This window comes from Lagopus muta, chromosome 2 (genome assembly GCF_023343835.1).
Source record: "Lagopus muta isolate bLagMut1 chromosome 2, bLagMut1 primary, whole genome shotgun sequence".
Classification (NCBI taxonomy): Eukaryota; Metazoa; Chordata; class Aves; order Galliformes; family Phasianidae; genus Lagopus; species Lagopus muta.
Genome location: NC_064434.1, coordinates 58,663,544 through 58,678,052, shown reverse-complemented (window position 1 = coordinate 58,678,052; position 14,509 = coordinate 58,663,544). Strand labels below are relative to the sequence as shown.

At 40.8% G+C, this 14,509-nt stretch overlaps 1 protein-coding gene across 2 annotated transcripts in view; it reads left to right on the top strand.

Annotated features, from left to right (window-relative positions):
• Nucleotides 1-5,595: 5,595 nt before the first annotated feature.
• The window catches only part of TULP4 (TUB like protein 4), a 141,360-nt gene continuing 132,446 nt past the window's right edge, over nucleotides 5,596-14,509 (top strand). The window contains exon 1 of one of the 2 annotated variants that reach the window (XM_048937994.1): nucleotides 5,596-5,660. The gene's annotated coding sequence lies outside the window, so the exon portion shown is untranslated. Of the gene's footprint in view, nucleotides 5,661-5,698; nucleotides 5,769-14,509 lie in introns of those variants that run through there. The other variant, XM_048937995.1, reaches the window with a different exon arrangement.

Here is a 14,509-nt window from a genome sequence, read left to right as displayed (position 1 = left end):
AAAGAAAAATCTGCATGTAAAAAAAAAAAATCTGCATGTGTAACTCACTAACTTAGACTCTGGCTTATTCAATAAGGAGCCAGTGCACGATGATAAAACCTGCAAAGATTTTTGATAGCAAATATGGCAAGATATAGATAACAGGAAAAAAAAGAATGTGCTACACCTTTCTTTCTTATCCTGCTTCTTGCTTAAAATAGACAAATTTATTGGTTTTAGTAAAGAAAGACTTCTTAATTACCAGTTCAAAGGGAAGGTTGGTTTTCAGAGCTATGCTCTACAACTACCTGAAGGAAGGCAAGGTGTCAGTCTCAAGTGACAAGAGATAGGATGTGAGGTGATGGCTACAAGTTGTGCTATGGGAGGCTTAGGTTGGATATCCAAAAGAATTTCTTCAAGAAGAGGGCAGTTAGGAGCTGGAACTATCTGTCTAGGGAGTAGAGAGAGTCCCTGGAAGTATTTAAGAGATGAGGACATTTAGTGGTGTACTTGGTAGTGCTAGATTGATGTTTTGACTTAAGGGTCTTTTCTAACCTGTATGATTATTCTGTGATCTAGCCGACCAGAGGAAGAGCGTGACAGGAGTGTCATCTAAGGGATGCTTACTTGAACTTCATCTTTTATTTGCTACTTAATAGCTCTGAAAAAAGGTCTTTGGAGTTCACTTTATTGTGTTTTGTGAGTAACTTTTGAGTAGTAATTGAAACTTTAAATGAGTTTATCAATATGACTTTCATTAATTAAGTGCAAATTGTAATTAATGTTTTGGGGTGATATAAACACACAAATTCCCTTTCCTTCTCTCCAGTGCAACAGTATGCCAAGGGAGAATAATTACCCAGTGTAGTAAAGGAAGGAATAACCAGTAATGAGTAGAGAGAACTCTGTGCGGTCACCTCAAGTATGTGAGAACAAATTAGAAAAGATATTTTATGCATTAACAAGATCCTCTTCTATGAGTTTTAAGTGATGGGATTTCATGGTTTTATTAACATGGCTTATTTTAACTTAGTTGGCATCATCACCACAAGTGTCCAACTTCAGCTCGCCCCTAAGCTGAGACTTCAAAAGTAGGTCTCTAAAAATACTGATGGAAAAATACATTGCTGAACATAGATATCTATATTAAAAAATATGTACGTGAACAAAGGCTGAGAGGTAAATTTTGTTTTTTTTGAACCAGGCAGTAGGCCATTGAAGAAAAATAGTAAGCTTTTCTAACAAATCTTTTCACATTTCCAATTTCACAGCAGATTTGAGTCCTCTCTCTGCACTGACTCTCACAAATGATCCCATGAAAGCTGGTAGAGCTTACTGATGAGTGAAATGAGGCATTACTCACTATGTCAGAATTGGATCTCCATGTCTGTTGTATAACTCAGACATTGGCAAGGTTTATGTTTGTTATACATTTAAGTTTCAATACACTGTAGGTTTTTGAATGATGGAAAAACAAATTTCTCCTAAATTAAATCTTTGGTCTTATGACTCAGCAGCTAACAAGAAATTTGTAAGAAATAGGTGCTGTGATAGAAATATGATATTTAATGTGAATAGAGTTAATACTTCACTCTTTTGTATTGGAAGAGGTGTGGGCCTAACAATTTCAAGGCATACCAGTAAGGGGAGCTCTTAGCAATGCTTTAAACTGCTTTTTGTGAAATTGCTGCCAGTAATGGTGGGTCACAGATTTATTGTGCTTTGGAGCATTAATGTCTCACTCTGGAAATGCTTTAAGCTACAGATGAACTATTTTAACTTCAAGGAACCCCACTAGAAAGACGTTTGTGCAGGAGTGTTTGGAATGCAATTTATTTAGCTCTGAAATTTCTTAGATGTTTAGTTACCTAATGTTTTCATTCTGTAATCCCACCACATTGTAATGATGCAACTGAAACTGTCATTTTCAGATGTTACTGCTTGGTCTGTATGTATCCACACCATTATCCTGCTTTCAGAGTTGCTCTGAATTAAGCCACATCATTTTCGGTGAGTGTAAATCAGAGGCCAGCAACAACAAAAACAGTTCCTCAGCTGTCCAAAGGAAAGGTTAACAAATTTCTACAATAAAAGTTTTAGTATGAGGAAAAACATGGTAATATATATCATACCAGTGGATGTATTTTTCATATAAGAAAAAATCTTGATAATAATCTGTCCTCTGATTGTGTGGCAGTAATAAGCAGATTAATTACAGAATAGAAACTGCGTTAAAATTGCTATTCATGAAACACTTTTTAAAAAATAAAAAATTGTAGTATCTGTTAGCTTTTAGCTATGTGCTTTGAGCAATTCTAGATGGTAATAACAGCAAGTAGAAAGGTGCTGGAAGAAATGTTTTGTTTTTTCAAACACATAGCTTTATTATAGATAATGGCTAATAGTACATGTGTAGGAATGTGCTCCAACACAAAATCCACTCAACACCAGAACTCTTGTCAGGTAACTGCTTAGCTGTAATAGTAGTCTCCCAGGAAACAAACTAACAACAAAATTCTGGGATGACAATAGGGTGAGGGATGTAGCACCTAGACCCACAATTTTTTACTTTTATTTTACAGGAAAGATGGGCCGAGTTGTAAATCACAGAAAACTTGGAATGGTGCCTACCTTTGTATCAGTGAAGGGTGTCACTTACAGATAAGTGTTGCACAATTGTGCAGTGTTGTCACTACTGACATATTGGCTATGCCAAGTAAACATGCCAAGCAATCCTCTAACCTGTCAGCAGTGTCAGTTATATTCCTGCTCTTTTGAAGGTAAAGGGTGTAAGAGCAAGATGGATGAGAAGGTAGAAAAGAGGCTTTTAACTACAATTTCCTGTTAAATTTTGAAATTAAACAAGATCACAAGCAACGCAGGAAGAAAATTGTTAGTGCACTTAAATTCTATTTATCAAATTAAAAAAACTTGCAATTAACTAGAATTTATTTTGCTTACAGAAGGTCCTGTACTTACCAGAAGAGCCAACGTATCAGATGGACTGGGAGAACAAGCTTTCTTAATGCTAGGACTATCTAGTTTCTGAAAAATACCTCTTCAACTGTAATGCATAGTGTGCTTTCTTCATTTGATTTTGACAGTGTGATTGAGGACTGTAACATCTTTCTGATGATGACTGGGTTGCCATTGGGTAAAGGTAGCTGTAAATGGAGTTTGAGAAGAGCAAGAGAGAAGGATTGAGGAGCAGCCAAAGACAAACATCTAAACAAATTTGTCACTAGGTCCAGGAAATCTGAATTTTTGGAAGCTAATAAATGTTTCCCTTTTGGTTTTGAAATTTAATTTAAACTTTTACTTAAATGTTCAGTAAAGTCATTTCTGCCTGTTCAGTCTCTGGTATGACAGCAGGAGTAAAAAGAAGCTGTAGGGAGAAGGGATTCTGAGGGTGTATTTGTTTCAGAAGCTGATTCCTACAGTTGTTTGCTACAAGTGTTAAAGACCTTTTCAATACGTAGAGTTATTCTTGTTCATTTCTTTCTTTAAACGTACTATAATAAAAAAAAGAACTGTGTGTGAAGATGCTAGGGAGAACTTTAGCTGATTGAATTGCTAGGTACAAGGAGCCATGGTGAAGGAGGCTTTCATATAGTGGAATTTTTCATTATCATCATAGTTACATGGAGATCATAAACCAAAAGCCAAAGAAGTAAAGACTGATAAAAATGGCATACATTTAAGTCTAGTGGTCAGACATTGGCAACGCTTCAACTGAGTTCAAGCTTGAGATTAATCAATATTTTAAAGTTTCTACTAGTCTGAACGATTGCCTGGGACATCTGGGGCAGAATTTCCTGGAATCTTATCATTTGTGAATAGACGGAACATCAGTTCTAGGTTTTCCAGTCTCAAAGACTGCCACACTAAAACATGATGAGTAGTTTTGCCCTTGGTGCTAGCATCCTCCAGCATCTAATGATGACAATCTTAGGTTTGTAATATCTGTAATGCAGTACAGAATCACAGAACAATTTAGGTTGGAAGGGACCTCTGAAGGTCATCTGGTTCAACTCCCTGCTCACGTAGGGCCACTAGGACTGCACAACTACAAGGATGGTGTACAAATTTAATTTTCTTGTAGAAGTCTGAAAATAATAATAAATATATGTTGCCAGTTTAAAAATGCATTATTTTAATTCTATTTGCAGAAAGTTGGGCAAATTATTGATGCCAAGCTTTCAATCCTGCAAAGAATTAGACAGACTAGTTTGTAGAGCTCAAAGATCTGCACAGATTTTTATAATGATGAAGTTTGTGAATTGAACTTATTTTGCTTGCTTTTGATGCAAGTACGCTTGAGAGAAGAAAGAGCACTTTTTATTGTAGAAATCTTTTCCTTTGGCTAACTCAAAAGCTGTTTTTGTTTTTGCTGTTGTTACCAGTTTGTTAGTTCTGCCCATTTCTCCTCTTAGTAAATGAACCTAAAGTAAGTGTGCAAATGAAGAAGGCATGAAAAATGAAATAAAATGGTGGGGGAAAAAAAAAAGTGCAACAAAAAACATTTAATGTGTGAAAGAGTGAATATCTTACCTAGAAAAAAAAATAAAAATCATATGTTTGACACATTAATAATGCAAGTGAGTTTCAGAGGTTGTTTCTGTGTGTTGTTATAGATAAGTGGGATTTGTCATCTGTTTTCCTGAAAAAGAGGCCAGGCTGTGATTTCATAGAGGGAAGGGCTATGAATACGGGATTAATGGTTCAAAGAAATGGAATGGAAGGAGCTACTTCCTCTAATAGCTGGTTAAGTAAAACTTAAATCATCATCCTGTAAACGTGAAACTATTGTCCTGTTGTGACTGAAATGAACAGAATTGTGTTCCTTTTCAAACTGCACGATTGCTATTGCCATTGACATGAAACACTCTTAGAAAATATTGTGTGCAATTCCTTTTCTGTCATTCAGATGTTTTTGCTGTTAGCTCCGTAGCATAATGAACTGGTCAAGCTTATTTTTGGATGAATGGATGGAGCAGAACCTGTTGAAGGAAAAAGTGGTCTTTTCCCCTTGAGTTTTCTCTCACTGTTACATATTTTGTTTATTTAAAAATAGTTTGGGGTGTGAATTAAGTGCGTTTTAACATGCTTGACGATCCAAGAGTGTACTGTAAGCGACAGGTACGCAGAATGGCAGCTGCAAAAGACTGATGTGATGCAGTCATTTCTTTAGCTGTAACGTGGCTGTGTATAGGGCAGCAGCATCCTGGTAGGCAACTTAACGAGTATGTGCTATTGTTAAAAATGTTATAAGTTTTGTCTTCTGCTTTCTGTTTGGAAGCTGGGACTTGCTTAGCAGCTAGGATGCCCCTGGGTCCCAGTTGCGGGACTCAGAGGTTGCGTTTGAGCTTGCTGTTGCTCCCTCGGGCGCAGATGGCTCGAGTTGAACCCAGGAGACGAGAAAAGAATTCAGCGATAGCGGGTTCGGCCCCTCAAAGCCTGCACCAAAGAAGAGCTCCCGCTAACGACGCAACGTCAGCCCCGCCTCGCCGCCCCGCCGCCCCGCGTCCGTGAGGAGAGTCGGTGGGGTTGGGGGGGGTGGCCCTGGGCCCGCGGCGCCGCACGGCGGGGGCGGGGCCGGCGCGGGGAAGCGGCGGGGTCACGTGGCGGTGGGGTCACGTGGCGGGGAGTCGGGCCCAGCCGCCGCCGCCGATCCGGTAGCGGTGAGAGACGGAGACGGGAGGGAGGGCGCGGGGGGAGGCGGCGCGGGGCCGGGGCGGGCGTGGGGCTGGAGCGCGGGGCTGCGAGCGGCCGCCGCCCGCTTCGCTGAGGTGAGTGCGGGGCGGGGGTGGGTGGGCAGCTCCGCGGCCGTCGTCCTTTTGTTCCGGCGGGCGGGCAGCCCGCTCGGGGCGGGAGTCGCCGTCCCTGGCGATGGGCTCCGATTAGCCTGGGGCCGGCCGGGAAGCCCACGCTTTTCTCTGGTGCCGGCTGCGCCCGACACGGGCGGTGCGGAGCGGACGGACTCCTTCGGGCCGGGCCGGCTGCACGGCTCTCGGGGTGCGATGCCGTCGGCGCCGCTTCGGCCCCGCTCGCTCCCCGTCCCTCCGTGCGGGGCTCTCGCGGGGCTCCGGGGAAGCGCCGGGGTCCGCCCGGCCGTGGTCGCTACCGGGGCCGCGTCGTACAGCGTAGAATGGAACCGGCCGGCGGCTCCGAGTGCCGCTGGGTGCCCGCTTCTCGCAGCGGCGGTTCGGGGAGCGTGCCCGGGTGTCCCGGGGGAACACAGGGTGAAGGGCCGCCCAGGTTATCGGTACGTTCGGGTGCTCGGAGCCCCGCGATATCTCGGGGAAGGACCAGACAAAGGCCTCCGTAGAGAAGATCTTTCGTTGCTTCTTGAAAAGATGGGATTGCAACCGCGTCGTTTTCGTCGGTGACTTCATTTTGCCGGGCTGAGAGCGCCTGTCCCGGTGTTGGTGGTGGGTGAGCGGCGCGCCGTGCTGTAGCTAGGTTAGGTAAGAGGTACGTGCTGCTGCTGCTGCGTTCCGCACGGCAGCTGCAAACAGCGCAGTTGTTGCTTAATGGCTGTCTTTGAAAATGATTTGTGAAGTGTAAGTCTGAAGCCCTAAACTATCTGACTAATGAAATGCAGAATACCAAGCGCTCGCTCGGAAAGCAAGTGCTTTGCCATCGTACGGTGCTGGCACCCTTGAAGATGACGATGTGAATGTGAGCCACAAATGTTAAATTGTTCCTATTGAAAGCTTACTCAGTTCTCACTTTAAAAAAAAAAAAAAAAAAAAAAAAAAAAGGCTTTTCACAGAACAGACTTCTCTTTACATCACGGTTCTTGGTTACACTGCTTCGATCGTACCATCACAGATTTTTCTGCAATAGCAAACATGATGGTGATCCCAGGGGTTGCTCTCAACTCCATCTTGCAATCCTGATTGAGAAATAGCTTTATGCCAGCAGCCCCTAACCCAAGAGCTCTTGGAAGGGAAATGCGGACAAGTGGGCCTCGTTTTTTTATTGGTGATTGGAGCCAAGTGAGATGGAACTATTTCCAAAAATTGTCTGTCTTGCACTGCCCCCAGTGGTATTTTATAAAAAGGTAGTTATCAATTTCTATGGGGCTGAAACAAAGCAGTAGGCTGTGGTCTGTGTGTAGGTAGATGCTTTGAAAATCACAAACAGCCCAGAAGACTGCCAGCTATTGCTGTTGTGAATGACTTCTATAGAAAGTGGATTGTTTTGTACAATACATCGCTATTTTGAATGGCAGCCTGTGGAATTTGTTCTCACCTACTCAACAAGTGTTTATTCCAAAGCCCTTCTCATATTTCACTATTCTGAAATTGCCTATTCGCTTTGGGAGCTATACTGAGTTCCTGATGGGCAGTTCATTCACTGTATTTTTTTCAGTAAGTTGCTGAATAGATTCAGATGGTTCTGTTGTAAGCTTACACCAAGCAAAGTGCTGTGGTGTAACTTCTGTAAGCTCCCCGAATCCTTTTATCACATAAATGATTGCTTCTGCTGAACTGCCAAATAAAATTTGTTGTGTTTATAATAAACATACAGGAAGAAAATTAGTACACGCTTCATGTTATTATTAAGCTTACTTAGAATGTACAGCTTTTAACAGTACTTTTCGTTAGTTGGTTTGAAAGCACTCGCAAAAGAATTCAATGTAATCATGATTTTCTTATTTGACGGTCACCACCTAGCGCTCATAAAGATATCATCATCCAACTGTGAGTGGCTCTAAGTTGCTCTAAGAAACTCTGTAAGAGGTTAAAAAATCATGTATTGATTTAAAAACCTCATCTCCTTATGGTAAGACCCCACAAGTTCACATTTGAACAGTTTTTTGTTGTAGCGCTTTTATTTTGCTTAGTGGTGCCCGAGGTCATGTTGCACAGTTCCTCCCATGTTTTGGCTGGGAGCTAAGCTTGCTTGTTGTTAGGTAGAACAGGCTTCTTTGCTTCGTATCAGAAGAGACCCTGCAGAAAGCTTAACCAAATTCATGTATGAGTTAGGGAATGATTCAGGTCAGGTTACTCTTACGGGGCTCCAAGTAATCGCTGTGCATGCCTGCAGTTACCAAGGAGCTTGGTTGCAGAGTGTGTTTGTACAGATGTCTTTTGATATCTATTGGAAGTGGGGGGAGTTTTGAATGAGTTGCTTGTATTGCCAGAACCATTCCATCTTCTTGGCTTTCTTCCTCTTCAGCGTGCAGAAGCTATGTGAGAGGTAGTGATTTGGAATCTTGCTTTTGTTGCTATTGACTGGAACTGTTTCTTCTCGTTAAGCATCCCATTTTTTTGTAATGCTTCTGGAAGCAGAACAAACTTCTGGTACAGTAGATGTGAGGTGCACCCTCTAAAATAGTGTATTTTTTTTCCCCCTCAGCTATCTCTACCAATTTTGGTGTGCAGATTATCACCAATTTTATTATTGGTGCGTTTTAATAAGCAATCTAGTTTATGACTTGAGATCTCTTATACTGTGTTGATATCTTCCAAAATAGCACAAAGAAATTGTTTTCTGTTTTCTAGTTGGAAACAATGGAAACATTTAAGGATAACAATACTTGCTAGTAAATACAAAAGATTTTATAACAGCGGTGTTACAGTTTTATTTGCATGGAAACTCCTTGTGTGTGATACTGTCCAGAAGTGTGCTTATGTCTTTACATAACATACATATCGCCTTCATTAGGGAGATAGTAGGGCTTCCCTATGGTAGTGAAATGCTTGCAGGCAGCAAGCACTGAAATCAGCGATTTCAGTTGATCAGTTTCAGAACAGGGCCTGCCTTTAGGCACAACAGGATCTAGACTTGTTAGATCTGTGTAGATTCAGATTATTTTGGAAAAAGATTCAAGGGGTTCAGTTTCATGGAGGAGAATTTTTTGCCTATTTGTGTGGTCATTATTTTGTGGCTCAGCACCTCTAGTCTTTGGGGGCTTGGAGGGTTGACATGGCTATTGCTTTCATCCTTGCTTATTTCATCTGCTATTGTCTGTTCTGTGTTATTTTTAATTAATGTCCTTGTTTACCTACTTTTACAGTACTTAAAAGTTTAACTTTTTAAATGGTCTCTGATAGTTTTTGCTTTGTGCATATACTATGGAAAACCTTAGTACTCCTCAGCTGCACATCAAATCCTTGATAGCTAGAATCTATCGCAGCTGTTCTGGAGAGCCTCCCACTGGAAATCTGGGCCCTTTGCATGGCATGGAGATCCTGGCTCATTTGATTGTTGCCCATGCATAGTTTCAGTGCCAGCAGACTCCACCCTGCTAGGAGTCATATATGCTTTCCTAGTTTCCTGGGTTTAAGTCATCACTGACGCCTTTGTCTAGTGCAGAATTCTCTTTGCAAAACATGTGTTTGAAGATTAATTTGCCCATTAGAATGTAAGAAATCCGGCATTTTTCAGTACTAGTACCGGTTATTCTTTTGCTTTGTATAGAATAAATTCCTCTCCTGTGAAGACATTCTTCTCATTAAATGTTTGCTGAAGCGAATATCTTGTCAGCTAAACTGATTTCTGAATAAATCTTCAAACACCTCTTGTTTCATTAGTTTGAGTAATAATTGCTAAGTAAAATTTGGAAGGAGGCCAAACCCTTATCTATTCATACAGCCATTTGAAGAAAATTACTGCATATACTTTACTGGTGCTACGTGGCACCACTTAATCAGATGAAAAACATAGGAAGGATTCCGATGTTGGATACAGTATGAAATAAAAGCAGTATTTTTCATACAGAGGGTGGTGACGCACTGGAACAGGTTGCCCAAGGAGGTTTTGGATGCCCCATCCCTGGAGGCATTCAAGGCCAGGCTGGATGTGGCTCTGGGCAGCCTGCTCTGGTGGTTGGTGACAGAGCAGGGGGATTGAAACTAGATGATCACTGTGGTCCTTTTCAACCCAGGCTGTTCTATGATTCTGCACATGTGTTAAGATCATTGTTGTAGAGCAGTGTTTTTGGAGATGAGCAGAAATAAAGCCATAATGAAAAGCAAAGGTGGGCTGACGGCTGTGCCAGCATTGGATCATATTCCACACGGGCTTCTTAGTTGGAGAAAGATCTTGACTTGTGGTGTTCTTACATTGAGAGGGGAGGGTGCAATAGCAGCATGTGCTCCTTTTTGTTCTGCGTTGGTGCAGCACCCAGTGCAGTGGGAGCCTCATTCTGTTTTGCAGCTAAGTGCTGCTGGCTGTGCTTCGTAGAGAATGCAGCTCTGCTCTATCAGAATGGTGGAGTGACTTCTAGGAAATCCTGTTAGTCAGAAATAACTAAAAAATAGAGCTTAGCCCCAAAGGTCTACCTGTCTAATACCTGGCTAAAGTACATGGAAGGGAGACTAACACAAATCCTCTCTTGTAGATAACAGGCTGTGGATAATAGTTAACATTGTATTAAAAATATCACAGATGTTACTCGGAAAGCTATTTTAAGTGTTAAGTAAAGCTCAAGGGGGGAGTGAATTCAGCTAAGGGAGAAGGAGGAAGAGTTATCTATTTGTGGTGCCTTCCCCAGCTCTCGTGAGTGATGCAAGTATATTAAGAACTGTTGCTATATAAATATCTTGGCTGCCATACAAGTGCCCTACATAGTGCTTTAAAATGAGGGAACTGAGCAGTGTAGGTGTTGAACCAGCTTTAGATATTTTACCTTCATTTTCCCCGTGCAAAGAAATGCAGACCAAGAATGAGTTCATACCAGAGGTGTTTTCCACATGAGTATCTTGTTTTGATGGTGAGTGATAGCAGGTGCCTAGGGCGTGCAGATAGCTGGATAAGGAAGCTTCACCAGCTTCTAGCAGGGTGCAGCTTAGAGACCTCTAAACAGACAATTTGGTATTGAATCGTTTGGTTTTTAATAGCTGTGGTGAATTTATGCAGTCTCTTTTTGAACCCTCAGAGACGTTAATATCTGCAACATCTAGTGGTGCAAGATTGATAGAAACGGAGGTGTTCATTTCTAGTTAGAATCACAGACTGGCTTGGGTCAGAATGGGCTTAATACATCATTGAATTCCAGCCCTCAGTGCTGTTCCACTGTTGCCAGGTTAAAAGCTGTGATCCTCCACTCCATTTTGCACAGTGCAAATGCTTGATATTTTTAATTTGTAAAATTTGATATCAAACTTGTATGGATGAGGTTGACTGCTTTATGTGTACATCTGGATTGTCAGACATGTGCAAACTCTATCTTACTTACTGGGAAGCAACTCTTGTATCTTCTCACTTTTAGTAATGTCCTGTTTGCTTATACCTTGCATTACTCTTCAGCAGTTCTCTGGTTCCATTTCACAGACAGCTTTGCACTTAGAAATGTATCTTTTAGTAAAGACCCCAGAGTTGATATCTGTATGAATTGGATCTGCAGAAAGGTTGTGAGCCTCTGAAAGGTAATGGCTGAATTTGTGAACATGTGAAAGAATGGAGAAAGTTTTGATTCAGTTCTTGGTGTGCAGTTTCCATAGTGGTGTACCAGAGGGCAGGTATTACACCCATATCTGTCACACTGTTATCTACAAAATGTTGTAAGACATTCCTGAATAGTTAGAAACAGAACAGTATGTAATGAAATGGCTTTCTCCTGCAGCCCCTACTTCTTGAATTTTTACTTCATCTGTTAAGAACCAGTATTATAAATGAGATGGGTTTAATGGCTCTGCTGCATTCCTGGGACCTTCCCACTTTGATGTGGACTTATTTCAGGCTTGGATTGCTCCTTCCTCCTTTTCAGTGCTAATGTTTGCTACAGATCTTTAAAGATGTTTTTGTTGATGCTTAAGGCAAAGATCTTTCATGGGCATGTATTCCACGGGTTTATTTTTTTTTATTTGTCAGAACAGAAAATGGGATGCAGTTCCCATTGTCTGGTAACTTTACAAAATTGATTAGACAAAACAATAAAGGTGGTTGAATTCTAGGAGTGAGATTTAAATAAACACATTCGAGTCTTATAATGATATGGGAAGCTAAGCAGTGAAAATCTGCTGTCTTGAATGAATGATCAAGAGATAAAATTAAACAACCTCATGTTACTGGTATGAGATTTGGAACCATTTGTAGCTTTTCCAAAGTGGATTTTTTATTTTTTATTTTTTTAAAAAGAGGATTTTTTTTTTTAAGTTAGCTATAGCAAGCCCCATTATGATAGTAGGCAAGAATTAGTCTGTTTTACTGAAAAAAAAAACCAACCAAACCAACTTCTGTGCAGCAATAGATTCTATTAAAAGCGAATACAAAGAATAGGATTAAGTGATTATGCTTTCTTCCTATGAACTACAGACTTTTCAGAGGTGGATTCTTTCCAGATTTCACCAACCTGCTGAGAAGCCATTTTTCTTTAGGGCAGTAGAATAACAATGGAACACGTTTGATCCAGTGTACATAATTTCCCAGTGTTGCAGAGAGGATTTTTGCATTTGGATGTCTTTGCTGGAGCTGTGGTAAGACTGAGGAAAGTGCACTGTATGAAGCAATATAATTTGAGCTCAGTACTAGTGCTAGGAGGCAATATTAGTCCTCCTTTTACATTCTCAAAAGGCTAAGTACTTATTTTTATTAATAAAGCAGTTGGCTTGGAAATTGCTCTTTCTTCAGAGGAGATAAATGAGCTGCTGTTGTAGCATGGGTGGTGATGAAGAAAATTATACTGGATATTCTCATAATACAGCTTTGTTTTTAGTTCTGTTGGAGGATTCTGCAATAGTTATTATTAATACAGAGAACAGATGGCCAGAATAGCAGTTGTTTTGGGCTAAAAGTGACCAGTAATGCTTAAAGATTTTATAGAAGATAGTGTTCTGTTTTCACTGGACACGAAAGTAAAGTCTTTAGTCACTGTCAAAGGGAGGTTATTCCAAAGGTTGGGTAGTTTACTTAATTCATTCATCCCCTTTCCCCTTTGGAATTTGGTTTAAATACTTCTGGTGTGAGGAAACTTCTTGTTGGTTTGGAGAGAAAATATTTGTGATTTGATTGTCTAGAGCTGCGGTGACAGCACAAGCTCTTACTGGTTTTAAAATAGCATCGCTCATTGAAACTTTGTTCTCTGGTTTGCATTTGAATTTGTGTTCTCCCTCCTTGTCCAAGGGTGAGTGAAACCTGCAAATTGTTATTGGTGGATGTATCAGTTCTGTTCATGTTTGACAGAGAATGAAAACTCTCCTTAAATAATAGTGGGGTCTCGGCATGGGCGGTAGTAACGTAATTTTTGTAGTGTGTCTCCAGGAGTAGATAATCTCCTAGTAGCCCAGTTTTGGCAAAGAAAGGTGTAATGAAACAGATGTGTCATCAGAGTTTAGATTGTATTGATTTGCATCCAGCTGCATTATCACATGGACAAATGTCACCTGATGACTCAGTGTCCATACCAGCATGGAAATGACTGTTTTCACTTATGTTTACTTCTTTCATGCGTTGGTATGTAGACTAAGATTTAATTGCTTTCTGAGCCTAACACTTACCCAAGCTTTTGAAATAAGTTTTCTTTCTCTGGAATATTTTTAAGACGTTTGTGTTACTGCCTTTTTCGCTGGCAGGACTAGTGTGAAAGCATTCAGTGAAAGACGTTTAAATACTGGTAATGCTTAGTTCCTTCTCTCTTTTGATTGCCCCAAGTGACATTTTGGAATGCCTTTCATTGTTTTGTTTCAGAGCATCTCGTTACGTTAGCTGATCTGAAAATCTAGCTGGGAAGTTGTTCCAAGTTAGAAATAAATCAGCAATTGCACACACACACATTTGGCTGCAGAGTGAGGTCTATTTTTAGAAAAGGGTTCTGTTCTGTTTTCACTTAATTTTAATAGTCTTTTACATTCATTTGAGGCATCCTAATGACTTCTGGGATCTTATCCAGACCTTCCTAATAAATAAGTGTGTGTGTCCTGTGGATCAAATTTCAGAATCAGTTGTGTAGGGAAAGTCCCACTTATCTGCCAGATAACTTCAGGTATTCCAGTAATTCCTGGTGTGTGTTCAAAGCACTGCCTCTGCTTGTCTGGTCTTTGCTGTAGCAGAGTCTTTGTGATTGGGAAGGCAAAGCAGCCTGTAGGAGATTACTGCCACATAAATGTAACATATTAAAAAGCAACTGCCGTCCTATGTAGATTAGTATTCTGGTGATTGCTATTTTTTTTTCCTTTATGAACCTGTGTTAGTCTTAAGGTTGATAGTTACATTTGGGTTTTACTTCTGTTGTGCGTTTGCTGATGGCTGCAGCAGCAGATTGAGAGTCAGAACTCCTACTCTCCTCCTGCTTCTGTCATGAGCTTCTATATTGCCTTCAGGTGCTTAATTGTCTTTTACTCAGTGGTATAATGGGAATAATGCTATTTTCCTACTCCTCCTTAGGAGCATTTAGGCTAGCGAAGTGCTTTCAGGACACTGGATAGAAAATTGAGGACTCAAGGTCATGTTAAGTGACATCATCATGTAGTTGGATACGAGTCAAACATTCACTTAACAGAGGATGAGTGGGCCGTGTAAAGGTTAAAATAAAAAATGCAGAAGAGGAGACAGGGCCAAAATAAGAGAGAGTGAACCA